Raw genomic sequence first — 16,029 nt, forward strand, 5'->3', positions numbered from 1 at the left:
TAATGAAATTCAAACAAAACCAATTTTGTAAAAACACATAAGTGTATATATTTTGTTTTGGATTAGATTGTGCATTGGATAAAATGACAAAAATAATCACAATGTTGTTGCAGAGAAAGAAAATAAATTGAGGACATGTTGCCAGTAGTCTGCTTTCAATTGGCGACGCGTTTCGAGGATGGACTCCTCTTCTTCTTAGGCCTAAACAGACTATAAACAAATATACATATTACCAAAACACAGTTTGACCAAGAGTATTATACAGTGATTCCTAAAAGGTTGAAGAGTGATTCCTAAAAGGTTAAAGAATCTCTAAATAAAAAAAAGTAACTGTTTCTAAGGTTACAATCAACACAATGTTAATATATTTACATCCACATCAATTTGTGTTTCATAAAGTTTATAAGGACCATAATGGTTCAATAAGACCAGTCAAATCAATAATACCCAATGAACGCCCCTAGAGAGGAGCATGCCGCTTAAGTGGTGAGAGATCCAATGTGACTCCCCGTCCACCTTCCCAAATATCCAGTGTGGAGAAAAATAGAAATAGTAAGTCAGAATTACCTGATGAAGTAGAATAATGTGAGTGCAATTTCTAATGCCCCAAAGAAAACAAGGGGTAGTGCATATCTTGAATGCAGGAGACTGCTTCAAAGAATGAATGATGGTGACCAATCGATCAGTATTTAATGGAATAGCTCAATCTGGAAAGGAATATTTGAAATAGATAGGACACTGATATCAAGAATCGTGTAAAACGTTTTAAAAACATAGCAAAAAAATGCCAATTAGTGTTAAAAGTTGGTTAACGTAATCGTGTATGTACAGATAACTAAATCATCCCAAACACAGGGGAAATAGATCTCTAGGCAGGTACAAGGCAAGGTCTTTATAAAATGGATCTTTCAACCTGATACATATGACTTACGCTGTTCTCGTGTAGTATACAAGTACAGTTAGATGATGAGGTATTAGGTAGTCACCAATGGTTGTGGGCAATCGTAGCGCATAGCGCGTAGTGTGTCTAGAGCAAGATAATTCAGATATTCAGGATCTACAGTAACATATAATGGATGAAAATGTAGATAAAGTATAGTCATAGATACGGAAAGATAAAAAGATGGAAATAGGGTAGATAAAGAAAGATGATGAAGAAAAAATAAATTAAAAGTACTTAAATAGTACAAGAAAATGAGATCTGCGTGTCATGCAGTCATCCGCAAATCGAGCCAGGAAAACCATGGTTATTTGCATGCCGTAATTTCTGCAGTCAACGTGCACAATCACAGGTCGATATTTCAACTTCCAAACTAAAACAATAACAGAGATGGGGTAAAAAAGAGAGGTAATAGGAATAGAGGTAAGTGGGAGCCCCTAGCATCCTGATCGTTCTATACTGACTACGATAGATCTCACCTGTAGGATCGAGAAAGCCGTATAACAGTGAACGTGGAAGCATCGGCCACCGTTACCATGACGACGTGAATCGCCGTTTTAAAAGAGGGCAATGTGTTCCACGTGAGCCATGCGATCCAATGAGAAAGCACAGACTACAAAAACTAAAGGAAGGACTGTTAAGGGACTTCAATTCAGCACTCCAACTAAGTCAATGCCTGGTCTGGGATGCGCAAGGGAAGCCCTTATTTATATATTTTTATGACAAGTTATAATCTGGATGATAAACCCTTTTATAACGCCCCTCTCTTTGAATTCCCCTGACCTCACTGAGCCAAGAAGTAGGTTTGTTTTGCAATTTAAAAGATTTATTTGAAAATTAAACAATATATATATATATATATTACACTTTTATAAATAAATTAATATTTGATTGCACACTTATGAATATGACCGTGATCAACAATGGATAATATGACAATTGTATGCTTATTTAATCACTTAGGAGTTGGTATAGAAAGGGTAAAGTAGCAGAGAATACTTTCATGGTTTCGAGGAAATGCAATGATGGAAAAGAATGCAACACAGGAGTAACCTTGATATGATTTCAACAAAAGACAATGTAATCACTTTTCCCCCTTTTGACAATTTACTCCCTCCTATGCAATATAAAGAGATGGAAGGGAAGCACACAGTTTTCAGGAATACAACCAACTTGCGAAAGTTAAATCTCGTTCCTAGCACACGTGGTTCCAAAGATACGGACAACTTTGTGAAGGTAGTTTTTCGAAATTAAAGTAAACTTCAGAATGACAAAATGACACTTTTACAGTTTTGAAATGGCAGAATGAACACACGATTCCTATGATGCGGTTCTGGACCGGTTAAAATGGCTTGAATCAGATTATTTTAGACTAAGAGATTGGTTCTGGCACAGTTCTAGCTGAGTACTCACACTATAAATTTGAAATAGGCTGTCAAGGTCTGGTCAGGTTTGGACTGGACTCCTGGCGGGTGGTTCTGAAGTCACAGCTCTCAGGGTCAGCTCTGCTCTGCTGGTCTGGTCTGGCACTCGGCACTGCATGGCGGTCTGGATCCCTGGTTCTGCTGGTCTGGATCAAGTGGATTCTGGATACAGCACTGCTTTCTGGGTACTGGCACAGGGTTCTAGCCAGAATCAAACAGCTCAGCCCGGCTGTTTGAATAATTTGCAAAAGATTTTGAGGCCTGCTGAAAAAGTTCTGAAGTCTGGATTCTAAGTTCTGGAGATGGTCCTTCTGGATATTGTCTGGTCCGGCAAAGAGTTTTGCAAGAAAGGGGAATCCAGGAAGTCACAAGAATAATGATATTAATTATATAATTTTGACAAGTCCGTACTATGAATTATCCATCTTTTTAAAATTATGCTCTGGCCCAGGGGGTGTGGTTTCCCAAAGCACATGGTGGAATTTCTGGTTTGTCCACTTCCTCCAACTCAGGTTGCTCACAGAGGCACTGCTCCTCCCAGTTTATTCCAAGAGGAAGCCATTCACGACCCCCCCTAATTTAACATTTGCCTGAGCCAAGGAAAGCTCATTTTTCTGTTTCCCTGCTCCAAGGTGCTCCTCCCCTCATTCAATCAGAGAGGTGTAATCTCCTTTTGGTGGGAACAGCAGAAGGCAGCCATGCCTGCAAATGCAGTTGCTGGGCAAGTTTCAACTCCTGTCGGGGGCAGTTGCCAGGCAGAATTCAATCTCTTCAAGCCAGGCTTCAGCTAAAAGTCACTTTTGTTCCAGTTTTCTTCATTCAAATCAAACCTTACAATTTTTACACATGCAGCTAGCACACTGATTCTAAGTTCAAAACGATGACATTTAAACAGTTGCAACCTATGTGACACTCAAAAAGTAGGTAACTCATTTATTTTAAACATTTCGATTTTAGTGGTTTTAAGTCCAATTTCACTTAAGCTGCTGACATCCACCGCTCAGCCAGTTGTGTTATGAACATTATTTTAGGCTCTTCATCTTTCCAGATTTTGTATGCATACAAGACTGCCAAATGTCTGCTGGTGTTCAGTGAGATTTTTGAATATCTTGCAATGTTTAAAATAGGCATTTTTAGCTTGCATTTCACAGAAACAAAGGTGATTTCAAAGCGCTTTTTGAGCTAACAGGCACTGCTGTTTTTCCTTTGGCACCACGTTTCACTCATGGCACTTCTGGCCCATCACGCTCGCACTGGTGGGTGGCAGGTCAGGTGACCATTTTGGTGTGTGCAAAACTGCGTGGTTTTCCTGGATTCTGGTGCAATGTGGGCTTTTCTGCCATCTTGAATTTTCTAAGCACACAGCACCAAATGTTGTAGCCTAATAATTCAAACGTGGGTTAAGACACCCGACAAGGCTCCCCCCGCCCAACTGCACTTTGGTTTTGAGTCGAAAGAATGCTTTGATCCACACGCTGGGATGTCCGCATCATCTTCTTCCGATTCCGTAGATGGCAAAGTTCAGCATCTTTTCCTCCATCAGGGTGGATCGATCGGTTCTCCTCGACGGTCCTGATGGGAGTAATGGACGGTACCCCGGGCCCCTCGGATCTTTGCTCCCGGTCCCCGGGTCGTCCTCCTTGGTCAGTCTCCATGGTCTATCTCTCCTAGGATGACAAAGCAAAGCAGCAATAACTATTCATAGACATTTCTCCCCCACTATCGATATAGTGGGGCGGCATATACATTTTATAAATCAAGAGACATTTGCATTCTCATTTAAAAAAAACAAGATATAATCAGGAGACATTTGCATTCAAGAATCATAATATTATAGAGACTATATGTGGGATATTTTGGGGTTGGAACTGAATTACTCTGGAGCGGCACCCTCTGGTATTGCAGAGGATTCCTCCAGTTGCTGCAGAGTGTGCCTGGGATGGCAACACTTTAACTGATTTATATGGCCCCACTTGTCTTCCTCTTCCGCCAAACTACCTTTGGGGATGCGGATCTTGTAAGCGACTGGGGAGATCTTGTCTACAATTTCAAAAGGTCCCTTCCATGTAGGCAAACATTTTCGCTGTTTGGCCTGGTTCCTTTGAAAATTGTATAGATAGACCCGGTCTCCCACATTGTATTCTTTCCTGGTAGTTTTGAAATCGTAATGGGTCTTCATGCTATCAGCTGATCTTTCTAGAGTCCGCTGAGCATAGGCAAAAGCATGTTGAAGGTGTTTCCTTAAATTCTCCACATACTCATGGGTTGTGGAGGCATTTATCAATGTCTGCTCTTGGGTCCTGTAGAGCAAATGCTGGGGAAGCACCATCTTGCGTTCAGTCATCAGCTCAAATGGGGACATTTAGTTGCAGATGAAGGGGTAGATCTGATGGCCATTAGGACCAGAGATAATCGGATATCCCAACTTGGCCCAGAATCTGCCACAAACGTTTTTTAAAATGCTCACAATGGTTCTGTTGTATCTCTCTACTGCACCAGAAGAGGCTGGCCGGTAAGCAAAATGTAACTTCCTTTTAACCCCCAGTATCTCCCACATCTTAGTCATTACTTCGCTGGTGAAGCGGTTACCTCTGTCTGACTCAACCCTTTGGGGTAGAACAAAACGCGAAAAGATGTGGTTGATCATCAGGGCAACTGCTGTTTCTGCCTTGCAGTTTGGGGCCGGGAGACATTCCACCCATTTGGTAAATAAGCATGTCACCGTCAAATGTACTTGTTTCCTCTAGATGAGCGAATCACAGGGCCTACGAAGTAGATTTGCAAATCTGACCATGGCAGTGTCATCCCCCTCTTTTGGAGAGGCGCACGGTGTGTGAATGATGTTGGCTGAAATTGTGCACACAAAAGACACCCCTTCAAGTATTGGTCGAGGTCCTGCCCCATGTGTGGCCAGTATGCAACCTTTATTAAGATCTCAAGTGTTGTATGAAACCCCCTATGACCGGCGGTGGCCGCATCATTGGTGTGACTTAACATCAAGCTTCGGAATGAGGTAGGAACCACCCACTGATCATGGCCAGCTTGGGATTTACTTACCAACAAACCGTCTTGGATTCGGAACATCTTTGGACATTTCATCAACACTCTAAGGTCCTCTTTCCCAATGTAATCGGTATCCGTCAGGGGAAAGTTCTCAGGGTCCTCAATGTATTGGTAAAACTTACCAATTATTGGATCCCCCTTCTGTGCTGTAATCAAATCAGCATCTGGGGTCTCCTTACTCCATTGTGCAGTTGAAAGATCATTGTGAGCATTTGTCTGGGACCTAGTGATAGCAGTGACCTGGATTTCCCCCAACAGGGACTCAATCTCTATTAGATCCCCTTGGATGGCCTCGGTTTTGGCCAGCTGATCAGCTAAGTCAATTCCAGTTTTGTCTGGTCCCTCTACTTTGGAATGACCCTTGATCTTTTTCCAGTAGATGGTCATCCCATTCACTGTGACCATATCATCAATATTCTGGATTAGCTTCCCATGTTTCAAGGGTTTGTTATTAGCACATACCATGCCTCTGGTTTTCCAATTAACCAGGTGCTTCACTAACCCATTCCGTACATAATCTGAATCTGTGATTATGACCAGTTCGTGGAGTTGATGTTGGACAGCAGTGAGGATGGCTTGATACACAGCCATCAATTCTGCCACCTGACTACTTCGGGGACCAATTTTGTATCCACCAATTTTGCATGGGTTCTGGGGACTCATTCACCCATGCATTCCCTACGCCGGCCACAAGCTCTTTTTCCCCGTTGTTGTCAACATGGTAAGAGCATCCATCGACATAGACAGTGGGAATTCCCTCACACTTGTCTTCTTCAAAGACTTTGTGTGGGGAATTAAGGTATGCCTCCATGTTGTCCTTGATTTTTAGACTTTCGTCCTCGAGACAGTTTTCTCTGGCACAATCATGCAAGTCAGCCAGACCTTGCGCGAGGGGACTCTTCTTGTTTTGGCCATATCTGACCTCCACAGGAAAGCCTTGCATTGACAGAATCCAGGAAGTAATTCGGGAATTACTCACATTTCCGGCCCGGATTCTGTCACTTTGGAGATATTGCAGAGGCTGGTGTGGAATCTCCACTATGATGTGTTCCCCCTGGATAAACGGGTGGCAATTCTTCAATGCCCACACCATTGCCAGGAGTGCCTTCTCACAATCGTTGAATTTTTCCTCCACAGAGGATAAAGTTTTACTCGCATAGGAGATTACTTTATTGACCTTGTCATGCTTTTGATATAATACTGCAGTCAAGCATGTATTAGAGAACCCTGTCTCCAAGAAAAACTCCTTGTTTCTGACAGGGTAAGCTAGGCAGGGCACTTGTGAGAGGCTTCTTTTGAGCTGTTTTACTGCCTCGGATTGTCTGGACCCCATTCCCACTTGACCCCCCCTTCAAGAGATGAATCAGGGGTCTGGTGATCTCTGCGTAGCCCTCAATTAACTTTCTGCTGTAATTAGTCAGTCCAAGGAGGCTCCTTAGTTCTCGCAGAGTTGTGGGGTCTTTCAGTTTCTGAAGTGCTTCCACTTTCTTTTCCTGGGGACAGAGACCCTGAGGAGTAATCTCATGCCCAAAGAAATTAACACGGGTTCTACACCACTGTGCTTTCTGAAAGGAAAGTTTTGCTCCGGCAGCCCTCAACTGTGTGAGAACATAATGGATCTCCGCTATGTGTTCCTCCACAGATGAACGTTTGATGAGGACATCATCTACATAAGCCAGGTTACCCCTCGCACCCAGGCCTTATGTAGGAAAATGTTTAATTCATTGCCAGAGTTGATATATCCGAAGGGAGTCCGGGTTCATGTGTACTGCTGGCCCCCAAAGGTAAAAGCCAGTTTGTATTGGTCCTCCCTATGACAGGCATGGTCCAGTATCCATTGGTCAGGTCTATTGCAGTGAATACCTGTGACCCCTGGATCTGGGCCAGCCCTTGGTCAATGTAGGGAAGAGGCCATCGGGAAGTAGGGACCTGTTTGTTGAGCTCCCTAAGGTCGGCGCAGAGTCTCCACTGGCCGTTTGGCTTCAATATTCCCAGCACCGAATTATTGAAGGTGTTGTGGACTGGACGGATTATTCCCTGGGACTCAAGGTTCTTAATTATTTCAGTAAGGGACTCCATGGATGCGAGAGGCAAGTGATATTGCTTCACAAACACTGGAGTCATGCCAGGGTCCATGGGAATTGTTGTTGTGTGGATGTTGGTGCGACCACAGTCATATGAGTCTACCGCAAAGAGATCTTGGAAATCCAAGAAAACTTGTTTCAACTTTTGCTTCTGTTCCAGAGTCACACAGGCATCAGCTAGGTTGACTCTCTCTTCCACCATCTGCCTGAAGCCTGGAAAGACTTCTGGTTTTGCTATCTCAGCGGCCGCCTCCAGCTGGGGGGAGAAGTCCCTGGTCAGAGTGCTGATTTGGACTGGAGGCTTCAGGTGGGAAAGACAGCCCTCATGGACCTGGAAAATCACCTCATCCCTCCTGAAGTCACAAGTCACATCTTCCTTACCATAAGGGCAGGAAGTGTACACCAGGAAGTTCCCCCCATCCCGGGTAAAGATCCTGTCTGGTGTTGTATTGTCATCGCTATCACTGTCAAAACAGTCCTTGGGGATTGGTCTTAACAGTTCATTTCCTAAATTAATGGAGAAATGTCGGTCATCAACCGCCATTCCAATAATGATGCCTGCGGCTAGAGTAATACTCTTTAAGTCGCTGTTATCCACCTCTATTGGAATGGTGTCATGTTCTATGTTGACTAATGGTGTTGGGTTTAGCCCCAACCCTTGCTGTTGGAGAGAAGCATTTAGATGAATATAAGCATCAGGGATTTTCAATTTTTGTCCTCTTTTAACTTTCACTTCCAGGGAGAATTGTCGGGTCCTTTCTGGGATGGTGACTTCCTCTTTAATCTGAATTTCAACTGCATAAGGTAGCAATTGAGCTGACCTACATGCTTTTTCTGGATCATCAAAGCCCATGGGATTATCCGCTAATCGGAACCAAGCTTTGAAGTTTATTAGGTCCAAACTAATGGCAAAGCGATTGTGAATGTCACTGCCTAAGTAAAAGGTGGCAGTGACGTCTCGCACAACCCAACAATTATGGACTATGCTCTTGTTGCCAATGGAGATTTTGAGCATACACCTGCTTGGCAGGAGATGTTTGGAATTGGGTGTTTCCAGATCCATTTCCCATTTGTCTATCAGTTTGAATGTGGGAATGGCTGGATCTTTTGGGAGTTGGCGGAACATGGCTTCGCTGATGAAGCTCTTACCATTGTTCACACCCACTCGGGCGAGAACAGAGTTCTTCCCATCATTTAACTGAACAGGGATGAACAACTGCTCTCCAATTTGCTGAATATCAGTCAGGCTCTGAGCTGATTTCACATCTTTCTGGACTATAGGAGTGGGAATGTCTGATTGTGGATTAGTAAAGAATGTCAGAGTGTCTCCTTCCAGTGTGGAATTCCACCTTAAACTGGAAGGAAGGTTGATTTTCAGAAATAGAGAGGACCCCCCCATCACCAGTCCTACTGCTATTACTGTCACGTCTGGAATTTGGTTGTTCTGGAAATGAAATTCTACTTGGTCAGATTTTTGTTCAACCATGTGGCAGGTGCCGTTTAAACTAACATAGTTGACGCTCTGTTTTAATTTTATTGGTCGGCTAGTCTGGGTCCAGAGGACCTTGTTTATGCAATCTATTAGGGGTGACAACCTCCTCAGGAGGTCATTCCCTAGTAAACAAAGGGTGCCCTCTGGAGTCACTGCTATGACCGGGTGTTTCACCTTGTGTCACCCAATTTTAATGTCCAAATCTGCAGTCCCCTCGATGGGAATTTCCTTCCTGTCAAAGTTCTGAAGTTGTCCAGGAAGAGAGGTGAGAGGAATTCGGTAATTCTCCCCCCTTCCTGTATTTAGTTAATCAAAGGCCCTTTTGGACAGAAGAGTAGCTTGGGATCCAGTGTCCACCAGTGCCAAAATTGTACCCCGCCCCTGTACTTGTACCGGAGCATAGTATCTTCCCTCCTTCTCCTCAAGGGGGCACAGATAATGCACATTTTTGGACAACTGGTGGGCTAATTTTCTGGTTTTGGACATTGAGAGAGAAGAGATTTGGGCAGAGTTCGGCAGGGAGTTTTCGGAATCTGAAAGAAAAAGTTGGCAATTGGATAGTGATGCGATTTTGGATTCCCCTGGTCCGGTTCTTGGCCGCCCCCCCTTTTTGGAGGCAGTCACCAGGATGGGTTTGAACCAGGGGTTTTCGGTATTGTTGGTTCTGGGATAGAATGATGGACGGCGACAGCTCAATTCCCACATCTACCCAGTCTATGGATGCGGTTTTGGGTTCCCCTGGTTCCGGCTCTGGGCCGCCCACCCCCCTTTTTGGAGGCAGTCACCAGGATGGGTTTGAACCAGGGGTTTTCGGTATTGTTGGTTCTGGGATAGAATGATGGGAAGCGACAGCTCAATCCCCACATCTACCCAGTCTGGGTTGGAATCCCTTGGGACCCATTTTTCCTTGGGAGGAGTTCCCCCATCTCTTAAGGAGAAGATCCTTTTCCCAGGATCCTCTGAGGATCCCTCTCCTTCAAATTGGAAGATCTGTATTTCTTCCTCAAAATGAGTCTGTTTGGGTACTTTGTTTCTCCTACCCCCCTCTACTCCTTGGGTGGCAGGCTTTCAGGGGCAGGAGATTTTGTTTCCAGTTCCTGGGTTTCCAGGGGCTGTTTACAAGTGGGGAAGGAAGCTTCCTCCAAGGCTTTACACCCCCCTTCCCCTTGTGCCTCCTCCCTGGGAACCGGTGGGTTATCGGGGTGCTGCCCCCGTCATTATTCTGGAGCACCAGGCCCAGAGTTTGGGGCATTCTGCGGTGGCATGCTCATCTGAGGGTTCTGTTGAGCCCTCAGTATGTGACCCAGATCCCGTGCCATATTTTGGAACTGGCGCTCTAACTGTGAAACCTGCTCAGGCTGATACAGGGTTCTATTTTCTCCCCTGGGCTGATCCCGGGAAGGGTAGCTATCCTTTCTCAGGTAGTACCCCGGGTTGGGAAGATTTGGGTACCCCTCCACCCTTGGCCTCCCCTCTCCCAGAATAGGTTGTCTGGGCTCAGGGAATTGGGGAAAGAAGGATGGATGATTTTGGAGCTGGAAATTGGGTGGATACCTGGGTAAAAAGTTCTGCCCACGGTTTGGTGAAATTCTGCCCTCCTGTGGGAAGTTAGGAGGGAGGTTCCCTGGGTTGGGTGCCTGGTTGGATCCCCCATTGGGCTGGAGGAGTCCACACATACCCCAGGATGGGTCTGTTTCCCTTGTAGCGGGGACTTACATAGTCAGGGGAGCGAGTGACCCCATTTGTGGGACTACCTCCTTGACTCCCTGTCTGTGACTGGCCCGAGGGCCTTCTGGGCTGAGAATTATTCAGGTGCAGGCAGGTTTTTAGGCCCCCCATCTCCAAATCTAAATTGGGGACAACCTTTACCTCTGCCACCTTGGCAGCAGCGGGGGTGCTGGTTGGTTTGGGGCTTTTCTGGGCGTTACTTTTATTTTCTATGGGTTTCTGCACCTCATAGATCCGGGCAGCCTGTTCAATGACCCAGTCTAGTGACTTTAGACTGGGTCATTGAACAGGCTGCCCGGATCTATCACTAGCTGAGTCATTATGTATTTGGGTAAGGCATGGAAAAACATATTTTCAAACTCTTTGCTGTCCGTGCGCACCCTTCTGGTAGTCTCCGCAAAGGCACGCTTCGATTCCTGCACAAATTCTTGTGGGGCCTGATCCTCCCCACAATGCAAATTGTAGGCTGCCTTGCGAGCCTCTTGGGGATTTCTGTGCACAGAAAAATGTTTCAAGATGGCCGCCCTATATGTGGGCCATCTTGAATAGTTTTGGTCTTCCAGCCCCGCAAAGAAACTGGAGTATTTTGGGGAGAATGTCCATTTGACATACTCAATGCAGCTACTGCTGTCCTTCAAATGGAAAGTCTCCATCATTTGCTCGTAAATCTCCAAGTGTTCCCAAACAGAATACTTGGCGTTCTTGTGATAAGGGGTGATGACACTCCTTATTGCCTTAATTTGTTTTAAGGGGTCCTTAAGCAAGGCCCTTTTTGCCTTATTGGCCTTTTTGGTTCGGGTAACCCTGGTCCATTCATCCTCTGACTCAGAAGCACTGCTCCCAGAGGTGCCCGTCTGATCTTCCAGGTTTTCCCAGATTCTGCGAGCCTGGGAATGGCTGGCAGAATGTGGGGACCTGGTCTCCTGTGTCCTGTGACGTTCAGAGGAGTCTTCAGATTCCTCCTTGCTGCCAGGATTTGATGAGTTCCCCCCCACTGACCTAACTGGGCAGAGGTTTTCAGGATGCCCTTAGTGGGCCTACTCTACTGGGGTTCCCCACTAAATTGCACTGTACTTAGGTGCCCATACCCGGATGCCCGCCCATCCATTTCTGGGTGGTACTGGCCTATGAACCCCATACTTTTGGCTGGATGGTAATCTGCCTTCCCCGTGGCCCTGGGCTCATGTGCGCCATGGGACATGGGGGTGGCAGAGTCCAAGGACTGGGAGAGATGAAGGCCTCTGGTACTAGGGCTCCTAAGGTTATGCTCAGGGGTTTCCCTGATCTGGGATGCAATTGCCTGCAACCACATCGCCTGGTCAAGGTAAGCCCACTCACCTATCACAAATAACTTATATAAGAGGTGTTCTCTCGCTATTTTGATGTCTACCAGTGTCGTCATTCTGGAAATTGATTTCCTTCCTGACTTACAGAAGTTAGTATTTTATTTTTTCAAAACAGACCGTTTCCTTAGAGCGTTCCTTTGAGGAGTGTTTTACAGTGTAATACAGCGTGGTGATCCAACAGGATGTATGTATCCTATCAGTTAGCACACTGTATCAAGCTGCACAAGTGATATATCTAATCCAGACGCCCCGACTCGAGCCCCCACTCTGTTAAGGGACTTCAATTCAGCACTCCAACTAAGTCAATGCCTGCTCTGGGATGCGCAAGGGAAGCCCTCATTTATATACTTTTATGACAAGTTATTATCTGGATGATAAACCCTTGTATAATGCCCCTCTCTTTGAATCCCCTTGACCTCACTGAGCCAAGAAGTAGGTTTGTTTTGCAATTTAAAAGATTTATTTGAAAATTAAACAATATATATATCACACTTTTATAAATAAATTAATATTTGATCGCACACTTATGAATATGACCGTGATCAACAATGGAAAATATGACAATTGTATGCTTATTTAATCACTTAGGAGTTGGTATAGAAAGGGTAAAGTAGCAGAGAATACTTTCATGGTTTCAAGGAAATGCAATGATGGAAAAGAATGCAACACAGGAATAACCTTGATATGATTTCAACAAAAGACAATGGCCCTCATTACGACCCTGGCGGAAATCGAAAAACGATGGCGGAAATGCAATACCGCCATCGAATAGCGCTCGGTGCGACTATGACTCGTCACCGCAAAGTACGATGCCATTAGCGACACCGTAGTGAACGCCAACGCTAACTGCACCAAGTACGCGCGCGCGCGCCATGCCAAACCGTAAATACCACCATGGCGCAACGGTACGCGAATTCCGACCCTAGCGGACATGTACCTAACGCCATCAAGCACGGCGGAAAGTACCATTCCGCCATGGTGAGAAGTATGGCATCGCGAATCAACCGTAAACGGCCCCACTGAGTGCCTGTACACCGCTCCCTGGCCACATAGTACAACTCCCCGTAGGTGCAATGAAGTCACAATGCAACCAGTGAAATGTACAAGTTACCCATGCATGCCAACGAACAAAAGAATCTCAAGAGGGGCCAATGGGAGCTGCAGGGCACAGATGGCACGAATACAGAAGCCATTCCAATGGACATGACCTCAGTCTCCCACCAAGAAACGCACGCAAACACAGGCACCTGTGACCAGCAATATTCCGAAAATCACATCATTCCACCAGTCCACCTGGCTGACCGGCATCTGTTACACAAAACCTAATCCCCCGCCCCTGAGCATGACATCATTCAAACAGTCATATTGGCAGCCCTCATCCCTGACCTCACTGGGCTTCGTAGGCAAACGCGCCCAGCACAGTACCACGCAACTATACTCCGAAACTGGAACCCAATGCAGATCTCCTCACAATACATCGCTCCCCAAATAGGAATATGCCACATCACTTGCAAAGAAGAACGCTACACGGCCCATATCAGAATAGAAATTTAATGCACAACAAATTCACCAAGCCCATACAGCCATTAGGCCATGAACTCCAAAACACATTTCACCATTGTGGGTTGCATCCGCAAGAAATGACCAGCTACTTCTTGTGTGACGCCCTGTTCCTTCATGGTACACAGGGCCACATTCTCGTACGAAAAGGCAACATGGAAGCGCACAGAACCGCAGGGCCGTCCCAATGGGGAGGCACTAGTCCAGCTGAAAGGCCGAAATGTTGCTCCGAGCCACTAGTACTGCGTAAGGGCATGTGGCCCATTGGCGATCGTCCCATAAGATCGTAATGCTGCTCCACTGATTAACACGAAGCAGCAGGTGTCGGGAGTAAAAGCCATCTGCAGGAGTGGCATACAGATGGCAGTGGCAAAAGGGGAGGAGATACCTGTCAACCAAAAGAAAAGAAAAAGAATAGAATGGCCATCAGAACTACATTCGAACAACTCACTTCAATGATCACACTAAATCCACAGCCATATGCATGCTAGCCCACTCCAAAGGATCATCACCACCCAAAAACCACTTGCGACTCATAAGTATCTATATCGAGGTGAAAACACCATCACAAACGAGTGTACCTGTGCATGCGTCTGTGAAAACAGAATCCATTAGATGGGATTGGTAACGTGCATGGACACAAGTGTCTGAAGGCGCGTCGAGACAGGGAGGGCTCAACAAGGCCAGATAGACGATGGTCCCACTATGGCAGCCCTGCATCACATAGCGCAGGGGAGGCGGACAGATTCCAAGAAGCCCTGTACATGGCAAACACTGTATCAAATCATCTGTCCATGCATCCATTCATCATTCCCTCATCCCGTAATGATAACGCCTGTTTCCATACTCACATAACATGTGAGAATTCCATTGAGTCTGTGCGTTATGCAGCCTGCAAAATCCACTGTGCCCCAGCCCATAATTCCAGTGTTGTGAAGTAACATGTATTTGGGAACGTCCGGCCTCATCGTCCACTTCGCTATTGCGCATCCCAAACTATTCATATCAATAATTGCATCCTCGCCATGGCCCCTGTCCCAAGGACATTGAACAATAGAACGTTATATTTGCAGTCAGACCTGTGGGCATCTCCTCGCCGCTAGCTGATAACCGAAAGCGCCGCCCTTCGAATTCCTCATTTGCAACATCACGTCGAAAAGGCATCTGTGGCCGCTTGAAATCACAAATTAATCCATCTAGTACGGCTGTGTGTGAAAATGGCAACTGCCTTCACTCACAAATGGGACGCCCTGCCCGTCGTTGCAACTCGGTACAGTGATGCATGAGGGTCCACCGTTACTCGAGTACTACGTTCCACTGACCCTTCACAAGTCTGTTCGCGACTGCTAAGATAGTATGTGAAACAATGGGACCATAGCCGAATGAACATATCAACCAATGTTACACGGCCATCGGGTACAAATACATGATTGTAATAGCAAGATGCCATTCCTCGAATTGCAGCGTTGTGTGCGGGACGTGCTCGGCCAAAGGGGAGAGCAGCTTGCACAGGTGGAATGAATCACCACAGGTGGAGGCCATACAGCCTGAATACACATAAATAGCACACCCAGTCTCCGACCACAACCACACCCTCTCCGAAATGCTACCGGCAGGACTCGCGATGTTGGCCCTGGGGGACCTGATAGCACTGCAAGCACTCCAACTCCAAGAAGAAGACGAACACCAACTACAACCGGCCGCACGGAGGAGACGCAGGAGGAGGAGGAGGGCAAGGCAGGGCCAGCAAGGGCCGCCAGCACAGCCACTACCACCACGCAGGCAGCCCGCAATCCCACGCCTCCGAGCACATCCGTTCAACCTCACTGATGAGCAGATCCACACCCTCTACCGTTTGGACCGGGACACCATAGCCGCCATTGTGGACATGACACAGGCTGACCTTGTCAGCATGATAGATAGCCCAACCGCCATCCCACCCCTGCTGAAGGTGGTGTCTGTACTCCACTTCCTGGCCACAGGCACCTACCAGCACACAGTCGGACAGTTGCATGGCATTTCTCAGCCACTGTTCTCACGGACACTATTGCAAGTGCTCGATGCCCTCCTGCAGCACGCAGATGACTACATCTCTCTACCACGCTCGGAGCAGGAAATTACCAACACAAAAGTGGGATTCCATGCACTTGGCGGCATACCGGGTTGCCTTGGTGCCATCGACTGCACCCATGTGGAATTGGTCATCCCACATGCCATGGAGGCCCAGTACCGCAACCGAAAACAATTTCATTCTCTGAATGTACAAATGGTGTGTGACTCCAACAGGATCATTACACATTGTTGTGCCCGATTCCCTGGATCAACCCATGATTCTATGGTCTTGAGGAACTCAACAATACCACGCTACATGGAGCGACACGCAGGGTACAGA

The sequence above is a fragment of the Ambystoma mexicanum genome, chromosome 6q (assembly GCF_040938575.1).
Source record: "Ambystoma mexicanum isolate Mex_15411 chromosome 6q, UKY_AmexF1_1, whole genome shotgun sequence".
In the NCBI taxonomy this organism is placed as follows: domain Eukaryota; kingdom Metazoa; phylum Chordata; class Amphibia; order Caudata; family Ambystomatidae; genus Ambystoma; species Ambystoma mexicanum.